At 33.1% G+C, this 16,017-nt stretch overlaps 1 protein-coding gene across 15 annotated transcripts in view; it reads left to right on the top strand.

Moving 5' to 3' along the window:
• Positions 1–1,093: 1,093 nt before the first annotated feature.
• The window catches only part of LOC110006830 (uncharacterized), a 79,545-nt gene continuing 64,621 nt past the window's right edge, over positions 1,094–16,017 (top strand). For 9 of the 15 annotated variants that reach the window (XR_016051489.1, XR_016051495.1, XR_016051493.1 and 6 more), the window contains exons 1-2: positions 1,097–1,433; positions 1,620–1,669. The gene's annotated coding sequence lies outside the window, so the exon portion shown is untranslated. Of the gene's footprint in view, positions 1,434–1,552; positions 1,670–12,757; positions 13,395–16,017 lie in introns of those variants that run through there. The other 6 variants (XR_016051499.1, XR_016051500.1, XM_088861143.1 and 3 more) reach the window with 4 other exon arrangements.

Raw genomic sequence — 16,017 nt, 5'->3', positions numbered from 1 at the left:
TTTTTTTTCTCCTAAAATTTATATCAAAGAAATGAACTTTCAACTTAGTTTACTTTTGATTGTGAAATCTGGGCGAAGGAACTCATTTTTTTTCTATCGAAATTTATGTCAAATTAATCAGTCTTGTACTCTAGGAATACAAGTATGTTGTACACCTACAGGAGTACCGTTGTAGGTCCCTTCTATGTGTATGTTGAAGGGACCACATCTTTTCCAAATTTCTATTCCTTTTTCCTTACTAAAATTTATTTTTGTTTGAGGTATCACCATCTTCAGATTGGAAAGCTGTTGTATGCACCAGGGGATGAATTCTTAAATTTGTATTCCCAGAGGCATAAAACATCTATCTTAAAGATGGATTCATATGGGTAGTTTCTCTCGAAAAAAGTTATAACCAATGGTCTAAACATTTCATTTGTAAAATTATTTGTTTCAGCTTTTAAAATTTGTTTTTCTAATAAATTCATGATATCCATGTTAAATGTTATATATTCCTTAAAAATTAGGTCTAAAATTTATCTCAAAAATGAATTTTTAAGAGATGACTCATCTCTATATATGAGTCCCTATGAGTCCCATGACTCGTAGAAACCTTTTCCCTTTCTAATTACTACGTCTCCATAATTAACATGTGGAAAATTGTTTCATACGGACTGGACAACATTTCTACATATACGGTCCAAAACGTGTAAAGCATCCATTTTAAAGATGAATATAAAATAATACAAACTAACAGTCTAAATATTTTCTTATTAGATTCATTAATTTTAGTGTTTAAAATTTATTTATTTTTTCATATTAATGATCTCCATATTAAAAATTACAAGTATGTAAAAATTAAGTCCTAAAATCCATGTGAAAAATAGATTTATCAAGTGGCCCGTATTTCTATTTGCTGCGTAGAAACTGGGTCTTACTATGTATGCCAGCCAATGTTACCTAGAGAGAGAGAATTTTGCAAGAAGTTGCCAACCGTTGGATGTGTTTCGGCAGAATCCAATGTCCCAACCAATGGAAAAAACGAATCCAACCGTCACAAACAAATGACCGTTGACAGCGGTGCCTTTATATGTCTCGACCAGACGAGAACAATGCCATTTGAAAACCAAACTTAACGAGTTTAGAGAGAGAAAAAGAGAAGAAGAGAGAGAAAGAAGAGAAAAGAGGCAGAAGAGTAGAGAGAAGAAGAGAGAAAGAAGAGAGGAGGCAGAAGAATAGAGAGAAGAAGGGTTAGCGGTAGAGAGGGAGATAGGACTGGTTTTTTCTTGCTCTCTTCTTAGTTCACTCTTCTCACAGTAGCAGAAACCCTAATTTTTAAATCCATGTCCTTTTTTTATTTTCTTCTGTTATATCCGGTCTTGGAGCTGTTGTTTTTTGGCAAAATTTGGAAGAGGAGATGGCAACAACGAGGAATGTAGTGCCCCTAATCAGAGGTAATAGATCGTTTTAGGGTTTATTTATTTTATGGTGAATTATCTGAAATTTTAGCTGCTTGCTCGTGTAGAATCTAGTTTGTTTTTTTCATCAGGAAGGAAATTTTTTTGACTCACAGGAAATTTTTATATTCTTGTGTGAATTCTCTGAAATTTGAGTTTTGGAGCTGTTGTTTTTTGGCAAAGGATGGAAGAGGAGATGGAAACAACCGGGAATGTAGTGCCCCTAATCAGAGGTAATAGATCGTTTTATGGTTCCTTTATTTTATGGTGAATTCATTGAAATATTAGCTGCTTGCTCGTGTAGAATCTAGTTTGTTTTTTTCATCAGGAAGGAAATTTTTTTGACTCACAGGAAATTTTATATTGTAGTGTGAATTCTCTGAAATTTGAGTTTTTGACTCAGAGGTTTGCAATTGATTCTGTGAAATTTTCACAAAATTGATTCATAATCAGTTTCTTTTAAAATATTCTGTTAGAAATCTTAGAATAGTTAGTGTTATTTTCTTCTCTGTCTGATGTATTTTCAGGAAAATTTCCTTAATCAGTTTTAGGTTTTCATTGGCTCAGTTGTTTTATTTTGTGGCCTCACGATTTCTTCCATGGCCATTTATTCTTTGTTTTTCCATATTTTTAAAGAATCTATGTTCCATGGCCCTAGTAACAGAGGCATGACTATTAGGATTTATTTTTTATTCTGTACGTAAGGGTTACTTTCTTCTTCTAAAACTTGTTCTAACCTAAAATGGGTTTAAGTGTTTTTCATATTTTTGAGCTCACAACCACTATTCTTAGATGCCCTTTTTCTTAATCTGGTTGTGCTCTGGAGAAAGACTTCCAGATTTAGTTTTAGGATTTCACTGGGTCAGTTTTTTTTATTTTGTGGTCTCAAGGGTTCTTCCACAGCCAATTGTTCTTTTGTTTCGGCCTAGTTTTTGCATTCCCTATCTCTTTCTCATGAAGCTTTTTTAACACTCCAATTCCTGTTTTTGACTAGAATTATTTTATGACAAGAAACCTCTCCCTCTGATCTACTGGCCAGTTACAAGGTCACTTAAGAACCCATTCGTATTTATTTCTTGTAGAATCACTTCTCTCTTCCCCCTTTCCTTAAGAATTGGATTCTCTCTCTCTCCCTCTCTCTCGAAATCTCAAATTGCATTTCTCTTTTGGTTTTCAAGAGTTTTGGAGCTCTCTCTCTCTCTCTTGAAAGCTCAAATTGCATTTCTCTTTTGGTTTTCAAGAGTTTTGGAGCTTTTGGCCAATGCATAGGTGGCTGTTACAGCCAATAAGGTAAATGAACAGATTCCCCCCCCCGCTCCTTTTTTATTATTTTCCCCTCACTAGCCAATGCACAGGTGGCTGTTGCAGCCAATAAGGTAAATGAACAGATGTCCCCCCCAACCTTTTGATTATTTTCCTCTCAATTCTTACCATTCGAATCATTAACTTCCCTGTGAATGATTTTTCCTTCTATATACAAATTTCCATACAGTAATAAAATCAGGCATTAAAGAAGGAGATTATTTCTTCTGGCTATCACTCTAATAAGATAAGCCTAGACGAAATTCCATATTACTTTGTATAGAATTAGGCATAAGAATGACTTTCTTCTCTTGATGAAGGATATGCTAAATACCCAATTGTGATAGTTCATCAAAATTTTTTATCTTATTTGTACTTGTTTTTATTATTTTTGATGAGCTTCATCTTCATCGAGTTTGCTTTTAAGTCAACAAGCATGAAAGCAACTTAATCGAGGTGGATCTCTTTACGTTATTCGATATTTGAGATCTTGATCTTGCAAGCTTGATTTGGTTAATGGTTCTTTCTTCTCTAGTATAGTACTGCTCTTTCTTCTTTCATGCAAATATGGAGTGAATTTTCTGGAGCTTTACTTGTGGTTTGCAATTTTATTAAGTAACTTTTTCTTAACACACACACACTCTTGCTTCTTTCATGCAAATATGGAGTGAATTTTCTGGAGCTTTACTTGTGGTTTGCAATTTTTTTAAGTAACTTTTTCTTAACACACACACACACCATACTCCACACGCACACACGCACACACTCACACTCACACTCACACTCACACTCACACTCACACTCACACTCACACTCACACTCACACTCACACCCACACCCACACTCACACCCACACCCACACTCACACTCACACTCACACTCACACTCACACTCACACTCACACTCACACTCACACACACGCAGACACACACACACACACTCACACTCACACTCACACTCACACTCACACTCTCACACTCACACTCACACTCACACTCACACTCACACTCACACTCTCACTCTCACTCTCACTTTCACTTTCACACTCACACTCACACTCACACTCACACTCACAGTCATACACATGCACGCACACACACACACACACACCCATACACATGCACACACACTCACATTCACACACATACACACTCATACTCACATTCACATTCACACTCACACTCACACTCACTCTTACTCGCTCTCACACTCGCACTCACATACACTCACACACTCACACTCGCACTCATACTCACACTGACACTCACACTCGCACTCACACTCACACTCACTCACACACTGACAGACACTCACTCACTCAGTCACACTCACACTCACATTCACACTCACACTCACACTCACACTCACACTCACACTCACACACACTCACACTCACACTCACATTCACATTCACAATCACACTCACACTCACACGCACACACACACACACTCACGCTCACACGCTCACGCTCACACTCACACTCACACTCACAGATATTTATAATACACATATATGCGTGTTGTGAATTGGCTGATGTGTATATATATACGATATGTATATACTGATATGTTTGTGCATGTATGTATACAGTTGCTTGCTATCAGTTATAAACAATTATCAGTGTATATACTGTGTATGTATGTACCAATACATGCATTCTATATGCACTGATATATATGACCATATAGACATTCATTAGCAGTTTATATATATATATATATACATATATATATATATTTATATATATAGTGTGCATATATACGATATGTATATGCTGATTTGTTTACACACGTATATATAAACTTGCTATTAGTTATATATACTGATATGCGTACGCACATGCACTCTTACGAATTGATAGTGCATACATACATTTCTTTATACACTGATATTTATGATCATATAGACAATTATTATCGGTTTATACAGTTACTACTGCATATGTACACTGATATGTATATACGTACACTCATATGCATATGTATAATGGGTTTATCAGTGATATATACAGTTATTAGTTCAATTTCTGTACGTATTGATGTATAACAATTCAGTGTATTTTTATATACTAATGCATATAACCATACAAAACATTAGTTATCAGCTCTATATATACTTATTAGTGTGTACAAAATACATTGACATGTGTGTGTGTGTATGTATATATACTGATATGTGTGTTTGTGTAAAAGGCATAACTGTATATATACAGTGCATTATATGACCATAATATGTACATTTCTATATATATTGATGTATATTATCAGTTTATACAGTTAGTAACATATATATACACTGATTTCTATACTGCACACACTCACACTCACACTCACACTCACACTCACACTCACTCACACACATACTCATGCCCACGCCCACGCCCACGCCCACGCCCACGCCCACGCCCACGCCTACGCCCACACTCACACTCACACTCACACTCACACTCACACTCACATTCACACTCACATTCACACGCACACTCACACTCGCACTCACTCACATACACTCGCACTTACACACACACACACTGACATTCACACTCATAGATATTTATACTACACATATATGCATGCTGTGTATGGACTATTGTGTGTATATATACGATATGTATATATTGATATGTTTATGCGTGTATGTATACAGTTGCTTGCTATCAGTTGTATACAATTATCAATATATATGTACTGATATATGCACACACGTGCACCCTTACGCGTTGATAAGTGCATATATAATGTATATGCATACACTTATACATGCATTCTATATACACTGAGACATATATTAACAGTTTATATATATATATATATATACAGTGTGTATATATATGATATGTATATACTGATATGTTTATGCATGTATGTATAAACTTGCTATCAGTTATATATACACTGATATGCGCACGCACATGCACCCTTACGCATTAAGTGCGCATATATACTTTTTTATGTACGTTGATATAGACCATATATACACTTTTTAACAGTTTCTATTGTTATTAGCGTAGATGTACATTGATATGTATATGAATGCACAGGTGGCTGTTGCAGTCAATAAGGTTGAACATATCCCCCCCCTTCTTTTTTTATTATTTTCCTCTCAATTCTTTCCATTCGAATCATTATCTTCTATGTGAATGATTTTTTCGTATACAATTTTCCAAACTGTGATAAATTCGGGCCTTCAAGAAGGAGATTATTTCTTCTGGCTATCACCTCTAATCAGATAAGCCTAGGCGAAATTTGATATTGCTTTGTATAGAATTAGGCATAAAACTGGGTTTCTTCTCTTGATGAATTGGGTATGCTAAATACCCGATTGTGATAGTCCATCTAAAATTTTTTGTCTGATTTGTACTTGTTTCTATTATTATTGATGGGCTTCATCTTCATCGAGTTTGCTTGTAAAGCAACAAGCATGAAAGCAACTTATCATCGGGGTGGATCTCTTTACGTTATTCGATATTTGAGATCTTGATCTTGCAAGCTTGATTTGATTAATGGTTCTTTCTTCTCTAGTATGATACTTCTCTTACTTCTTTCATGCAAAAATGAAGTGAATTTCCTGAAACTTTACTTGTGGTTTGTAATTTTTTAAGTAACTTTTTCTTAACACACACACACTCTTGCTTCTTTCATGCAAATATGGAATGAATTTTCTGGAGTACTACTTGTGGTTTTCAATTTCATTAAGTAACTTTTTCTTAACACACGTACACACACCACATACACACACACACACACACACACACACACACACACACATACACACACACACGCTCACGCTCACACACTCACGCTCGTGCTCACACTCACACACTCGCACTCACACACACACTCTCACACCCACACAATCACACATATTAACACGCACTCACACTCACACTCACGCTCAGATATATAATACACTTATATGAGTGTTGTGTATGGACTGATGTGCGTATATACGATGATATATTTATGCATGTATGTATACAATTGCTTGCTACCAGTTATATACAATTGTCAATGTATGTATACATTGATACGTGTATGCACATGCACCCTTACGTGTTGATAAGTACATATATACTGTGTATATTTACACTAATACATGCATATTATATACACTGATATTTATAACCATATCGACACTTATTAGCACTTTACATATATATACAGTGTGCATATTTACGACATGTATATACTGATATGTTTATGCGTGTATCTATAAACTTCCTATGAGTTATATGTATACTGATATCCGCACGCACATGCACCCTTACGCATTGATAATGCATATACATTTCTATATACACTGATATATATGACTATATGGACACTTCTTATCAGTTTATACAGTTATTGGTGTTTATGTACACTGATATGTATATACTCTCACACTCGTATGCTTACGTATAATGAGTTTATATATGCACTAATTTATAAGCCCATGTATATACTTATTATCAGTGATATATATACAATTATTAGTTCAATTTGTGTATGTATTGATGTATATCAATATATACCATTCTTTTCAGAGTATATATATATTGCTGCATATAATCATACAATATATTAGTTATCAGTTATATATACAGTTACTAGTGTGCAAAAATACATTGATATGTGTGTGTGATGTCTGTATATATATGATGTGTATATACGGATTTGTGTGTAAGTGTAAGTGCATAAATGTATATATACAGTGCATTAATATATACATTTATATATACAGTGCATTAATATATACATTTATATATACATCGATATATATAACCATATATATTCATTATTAGGTTATACCTTTATTAACGTATATGTACACTGATTTATATACTACACACGCACTCACACTCACACTCACTCTCATCCTCACACTCACACTCACACTCACTCATACACACACACACTCAGACTCACACACTTACACACGCACTCGCACTGACACTGACACTTACACTCACATGCACACTCACACTCACACTCACACTCACACTCACACTCACACGCACACTCACACTCACACTCACAATCACAGTCACACTGACAAATATATATACTATCACCTATAATTTGATTAGCCTTGGCGAAATTCCTTATTACTTTGTATATAATTAGGCATAAGAATGGGTTTCTTCTCTTGATGAATTGGATATGCTACATACCCTATTGTGATAGTCCATGTAAATTTTTTATCTTATTTGTACTTGTTTTTATTATTATTGATGAGCTTCATCTTCATTGAGTTTTCTTGTAAATCAACAAGCATGAAAGCAATTTATCATCGAGGCGGATCAGATCTCTTTACGTCATTCGATATTTGAGATCTTGATCTTGCAATCTTGATTTGCTTAATGGTTCTTTCTTCTGTAGTATAGCACTGCTCTTACTTCTTTCATGCAAATATGAAGTGATATATTACTGCTCTTGCTTCTTTCACACTCACACTCACACTGACAAATATATATACTATCACCTGTAATTTGATTAGCCTTGGCGAAATTCCTTATTACTTTGTGAGAATTAGGCATAAGAATGGGTTTCTTCTCTTGGTGAATTGGGTATGCTAAATACCCTATTGTGATAGTCCATGTAAATTTTTTATCTTATTTGTGCTTGTTTTCATTATTATTGATGAGCTTGATCTTCATTGAGTTTTCTTGTAAATCAACAAGCTTGAAAGCAACTTATCATAGAGGTGGATCTCTTTATGTTATTCGATATTTGAGATCTTGATATTGCAAGCTTGTTCGTCTTGATGGTTCTTTCTTTTCTATTATAGTACTGCTTTTGCTTCTTTCATGCAAATATGGAGTGAAATTTCAAGAGCGTTACTTGTGGTTTGCAATTTTATGAAGTAACTTTTTCTTAACACACACTTTTGCTTCATTCATGCAAATATGGATTGAATTTTTTGGAGGTTGACTTGTGGTTTGCAATTTTATTAACTTTTTCTTTACACACACACACACCACACACATACTCACACTCACACTCACACTAATGTATAAGACCATGTATATACTTATTATCAGTGATATATACAGTTATTAGCTCTATATGTTTACGTATTGATGTTTATAAGCCTGGAATACATTAGTTATCAGCTATATGTACAGTTACTAATGTGTAAAAATACATTGATATGTGTGTGTGATGTCTGTATATATACGATGTGTATATACGGATTTCTGTGTATGTGTAAATAACTGTATATATACAATGCATTTAATGTTTATATTTCTATATACATTGATGTATATGACCATATATACACTTATTATTAGTTTATAAATTTATTAACGTATATGTACACTGATTTATATAGTGTAAATAACTGTATATATATACAATGCATTTAATGTTTATATTTTTATATACATTGATGTATATGACCATATATACATTTATTATTAGTTTATAAATTTATTAACGTATATGTACACTGATTTATATACTACACACACACTCTCACTCTCACACTCACACTCGCACATTTGTTATCAGCTATATATATAGTTATTAATGTGTAAAAATAATATTGATGTGTGTGTGATGCTATATAGGTGCGATGAGTATATATTGATATGTTTGTGTGTATAGTGCACAGTGTGTAAAATGCATAATTGTATATATACATTTATTAGTGTGTTAAAATATATACTTTTCTATATACATTGATGTATATGACCATATATATACTTATTATCAGTTTATACAGTTCGTAACCTATATGTTCACTGATTTATATACTACACACACACTCACACACTCTCACTCACCAGCGAGCCTTGATGTCCGAAGAGGGAAGGTTTTTTTTTTAGCTCAGAAAGCGAAGCCATCGCCTCCAGTTATTCCAATGGTTAGGAATCCGAACCTGCTCGGCTCCATTTTGATTAGTCGAGTAGCTTTCTATGGTCTGGGGCTGCCAAGTCTATTGAAAAAAATTGGAAATAATAACTGACGATGTCTCACATTCACACTCACACTCACTCACACTCAGATATATATACTACACATATATGCGTGTTGTGTTTGGACTGATGTGTATATATACGATATGTATATACTGATATGTTTATGCGTCTATGTATACAGTTGATTGCTATCAGTTACATATAATTATCAATATTTGCATACACTGATATGCGCACGCACATGCACCCTTACACATTGACAAGTGCGTATATATTGTGTAGGTTTACACTAATACATGCATTCTGGATAGACTGATATGTATGATCATATAGACCCTTATTATCAGTTTGTATATACACTAAAGTATAAGACCCTGTATATACTTCATTATTAGTGATATATACAGTGTGTATATCTATGACATGTATATACTGATATGTTTATGTGTGTATGTATAAACTTGCTACACGCATAAACATTTCAGTTATATAGACACTGATATGCACAGGCACATGCACCCTTATGCATTGATAGTGTATACAAACATTTCAATATACATCCTTATTTGTTTATATAGTTATTAATATATATATACATTGATATGTTTATATGCACACTCATTTGCATATGTATAAACGGTTTCTATATACACTAAAGTATAAGACCATGTATAAACTTTATTATCAGTGATATATATAGTTATTAGCACAATTTGTGTACGTATTGATTTATAATAATATATACCATTGTTTTCAGTATATATATATATTTATATATATACTGATGCATATAACCTTACAATACATTAGTTATCAGCTATATATACAGTTATCAGTGTGTAAAAAATATGTTGATATGTGTGTGTGCGTGATGTCTGTATATATACGATGTATGTGTATATTTTGATATGTGTGCACGTGTAAACTGTATATATGCAGTGCACTAAAATGTACATTACTATATACATTGATGTATATGATCATATATACATTTATTATCAGTTTATACAATTATTAATGTTTATGTATAGCATTTTATATATTAAACCCACACACTCACACTCACACTCACACACGCTCACACTCACACATGCATGCACACATTCACACTCGCACTCGCACTCGCACTCGCACTCGCACTCGCACTCACACACACACACACACAGTCACACTCACATTGACTCTCACATACTCTCACACACACTCACATTCACACACACTCACAATCACACTCACACTCAGAGATATATATTCTACACATATATGCGTGGTGTATGGACTGATGTGTGTATATATACGATATGTATATACTTATATGTTTATGCATGTCTATATACAGTTGTTTTGCATCTGTTAAGTACAATTATCAATGTATATGTACACTGGTATGTATACGTACATGCACCCTTACGCGTTTATAAGTGCGTATATACTATGTATGTATACATTCATTAGCTGTTTATATATATACACAGTGTGTATATATATACGATATGTATAATCTGATATGTTTATTTGTGTGTAAACATACTCACACTCACACTCACACTCACACTCACACTCACACTCCCTCTCACACACTCACACTCCCACTCACACTCACAACTCACACACTCACACAGACACTAACACTGACACTGACACTCACATATATGTATACTACACATGCGTGGTGTGTATGGATTGATGTGTGTATATTTACGATATGTATATGCATATGTTTTTGCGTATATGTATACAGTTGCTTGTTATCAGTTATATACAATTATCGATGTATATATGCACTATTATGCGCACGTACATATACCTTTACGCGTGGATAAGTGCATATATAATGTGTATGTATACACTAATACATGCATTCTATATACACTGATATATTTGACCATATTGACGCGTATTAGTAGTTTATATGTATATACGGTATGCATATAAATGATATGTATTTACTGATATGTTTGTGTGTATGTATAACTTTGCTATCAGTTATATATGCACTGATATGCGACACACATGTACATCCTCACGCATTGATAGTGCATACATTCATTTCTGTATACACTTATTATCAGTTTATACAGTTATTAGTGTATATGTACAATGAAATGTATATACGCACATTCATATGCATATGTATAAACGGTTTATTTGTACACTTATGTAAAAGACCATGTATATACTTATTATCAGTGATATATACAGTTATTCGCTTAATTTGTATACGAATTGATGTATATCAATATAGACTATTGTTTTCAGTATATATATACATACTGATACATATTACCATACAATACATTAGTTATCTGCTATATGTATAGTTATTAGTGTGTAAAAATACATTGATATGTGTGTATGTGTGTGATGTCTGTATATATACGATATGTATATATTGATATGTGTGTATGTTTAAAGTTCGTAACTGTATATATACAGTGCAGTAATATATACATTGGTATATATGACGATATATACAGTATTTATCAATTTATACGATTATTAACATATATACTACACACACTCTCACTCACACTCACCCACACACACCCACTAATACTGACACTCACACTCACACACACTCACACTCACACTCACACTCACACTCACAGATATATATACTATACTTATATGCATGGTGTGTATGGACTGATGTGTGTATATATAATACGATATGTATATACTGATATTGTTATGTGTATGTACACAATTGCTTTCTATCAAATATATACAATTATCAATATATGTATGTACTGATATATGCATGCACATGTACCTTTACGCGTTGATAAGTGCATATATACTGTGTATATATACAATAATACATGCATTCTTTATACACTGATATATATATAACCATAAGGACATATATTAGCAGTTTATATATATACAGTGTGTATATATACGATATGTATTTACTGATTTGTTTATGTGTGTTTGTATAAACTTGTTGTCTGTTATATATACACTGATATGCGTACGCACATGCACCCTTACGCATTAATAGTGTATATATACATTTTTATATACACCGATGTTTATGACCATATATACACTTTTTATCAGTTTATACAGTTATTAGCGTAGATGTACATTGATATGTATATGAAAGCACAGGTGGCAGTTGCAGCCAACAAGGTAAAGGGACAGTTCCCCCTGCCCCCTCCTTTTTTATTATTTTCCTCTCAATTCTTACCATTCGAATCATTATCTTCTCTGTGAATGATTTTTCCTACCATATACAATTTCCAAATTGTGATAAAATCAGGTATTAAAGAAGGAGATTATTTCTTCTAGCTATCACCTCTAATCAGATAAGTTTAGGCGAAATTCCATAATACTTTGTATAGAATTAGGCATAGGAATGAGTTTCTTCTCTTGATATATTAGGTATGTTAAAATACCCAATTGTGATAGTCCATCTAAAGTTTTATCATATATTTGTACTTGTTTTTATTATTGTTGATGAGCTTCATCTTCATTGAGTTTGCTTGTAATTCAACAAGCATGAATGCAACTTATCATCGAGGCGGATCTCTTTATATTCTTTGATATTTGAGATCTTGAACTTGAAAGCTCGATTTGCTTAATGGTTCTTTATTCTCTAGCAGTACTGCTCTTGCTTCTTTCATGCAAATACGAAGTGAATTTTCTAGAGCTTTACTTGTGGTTTGCAATTTTATTAAGTCACTTTTTCTTAACACGTACACACACACACCACACACTCACACACACACACTCACACACACACAAACTAAAACTAAAACTCACTCACACTCACACTCACACTCACACTCACACTCACACTCACACACACACACACACACTCACACTCACACTCACACACATTCACTAACACTCATTCTCACACTCACAATGTGCATATAAACGACATGTATATATTGATATATTGAGTGTGCATATAAAGGATATGTGTATATTGATATGTTTGTACGTGTATATATAAACTTGCTATTAGTTATATGTACACTGATATGCGACGCACATGCACCCTTATGCATTGATAGTGCATATATACATTTCTATATGCACTGATATATATGACCCTATAGACACTTATTATCTATTTATATAGTTATTAGCGTATATGTACATTGAAATGTATATACGCACACTCATATGCATATGTATAAAGGGTTTATATATACACTAATGTATAAGATCATGTATGTACTTATTATCTATGATGTATACAGTTATTCGCTCAATTTGTGTACATATATATATATAGCAATATATATCATTATTTTCAGTGCATATATATTGATGTGTATAAAACATACAATACATTAGTTATCTGTAATATGTACAGTTATTAATGTGTAAAAAATACATTGATATGTGTGTGTGTGTGTATGATGTCTGTATATATACGATGTATATATATTTGATATGTGTGTATGTGTAAAGTACATAAAGTTTTATATATAGTACATTAATGTATAAATTTCTTTATACATTGATATATATGACCATATATACACTTATTATCAGTTTATACAGTTATTAACACATATATATACTGATTTGTATACTACACACACACTCAAACTCACTCACAATCACACTCACTCACACTCACACTCACACTCACACTTACAGTCACTCACACTCACACTCACATATATACATATAATACACATGTGTGCGTGTTGTGTATGGACTGATGTGTGTATATGATATGTATATACTGAAATGTTTGTATGGATACAGTTGCTTGCTATCTGTTATATACATTGATATGCGCACTCACATGCACCCTTACGCGTTGATAAGTGGATATATACTGTATATATATACAGTGTGTATATATACGATTTGTATATACTGATATGTTTCTGCATGTATGTATAAACTTGCTATCAGTTATATATATACTGATATGTGCACGTATATGCACCCTTATGCATTGATATTGCATGCATACATTTAAATTTTTAAATACACTGATATATGTGGCGATATTGATACTTTTTACTAGTTTATACAGTTTTAGCGTAGATGTACATTGATATGTTTATGAATGCACAAATGGATGTTGAAGCCAATAAGGTAAATAAACTGATCCCCCTCCCTCCCCTCCGCCCTTTTTTTATTATTTTCCTCTCAATTCTTACCCTTCGAATCATTATCGTCCCTGTGTATGATTTTTCCTTCCCTATGTAATTTTCTAAGCTGTGATAAAATCAGGCATTAAAGATGGAGATTAATTCTTCTGGATATCACCTCTAATCAGATAAATGTAGGCGAAATTCCATATTAATTTGTATAGAATTAGGCGTAAGAATGGGTTTCTTCCCTTGATGAATTGGGTATGCTAAATACCCAATTGTGGTAGTCCATCTAATTTTTTTTCTTATTTGTACTTGTTTTTATTATCATTGATGTGCTTCATCTTCATCGAGTTTACGTGTAAATCGGCCAGTATGAAAGTAACTTATCATCAAGGCGGATCTCTTTACGTTATTCGATATTTGAGATCTTGATCTTGCAAGCTTGATTTGCTTAATGGTTCTTTCTTCTCTGGTATAATACTTACTGCTCTTGCTTCTTTCATGCAAATGTGGAGTGAATTTTCGAGAGCTTTACTTGTGGTTTGTATCAAGTAACTTTTTCTTGACATACACACTCTTGCTTAATATAGAGTGAATTTTTGGAGCTTTACTTGTGGTTTGTAATTTTATTACGTTTTTTTTAACACACACACACACACACCACACTTACACTCACACTCACACTCACACTCACACTCACATACATATTCACACTCACACACTGACACTCGCATTCACACTCACATACATACTCACACTCACACTCATTCACACACTGACGCTCACATTCATACTCACTGATATATACTACACATGTTTGCGTCTTGTGTATGGACTGATGTTTGTATGTATACGTTATGTATATATTGATATGTTTATACGTGTATATATACAGTTGCTTGCTATCAATTATATACAATAATCATTGTATATATGCACTGATATGCGTACGTACATGCACCCTTATGCATTGATAAGTGCATATATAATGTCTATGATGCATTCTATATACCCTGATATATTTAACCACATTGACATATATTAGCAGTTCATATATATACAGTGTGTATATATACGATATGTATATACTGATATGTTTATGCGTGTATGTATAAACTTGCTATCAGTTATATATGCACTGATATGCGCACGCATTTACACCCTTACGCATTGATAGTGCATATGTACATTTTTATATACACTGATATATATGACCATATTGACATTTTTTATCAGTTTATACAATTATTAGCGTATATGCACATTGATATGTATATAAATGCACAAGTGGCTATTGCAGCC

The sequence above is a fragment of the Amborella trichopoda genome, chromosome 3 (genome assembly GCF_054954075.1).
Source record: "Amborella trichopoda isolate Santa Cruz 75 chromosome 3, AtrichopodaSantaCruz75HAP2 v2.0, whole genome shotgun sequence".
In the NCBI taxonomy this organism is placed as follows: domain Eukaryota; kingdom Viridiplantae; phylum Streptophyta; class Magnoliopsida; order Amborellales; family Amborellaceae; genus Amborella; species Amborella trichopoda.
The sequence above is the reverse complement of the archived record's forward strand: the minus strand, read 5'-3'. Positions and strand labels throughout refer to the sequence as shown.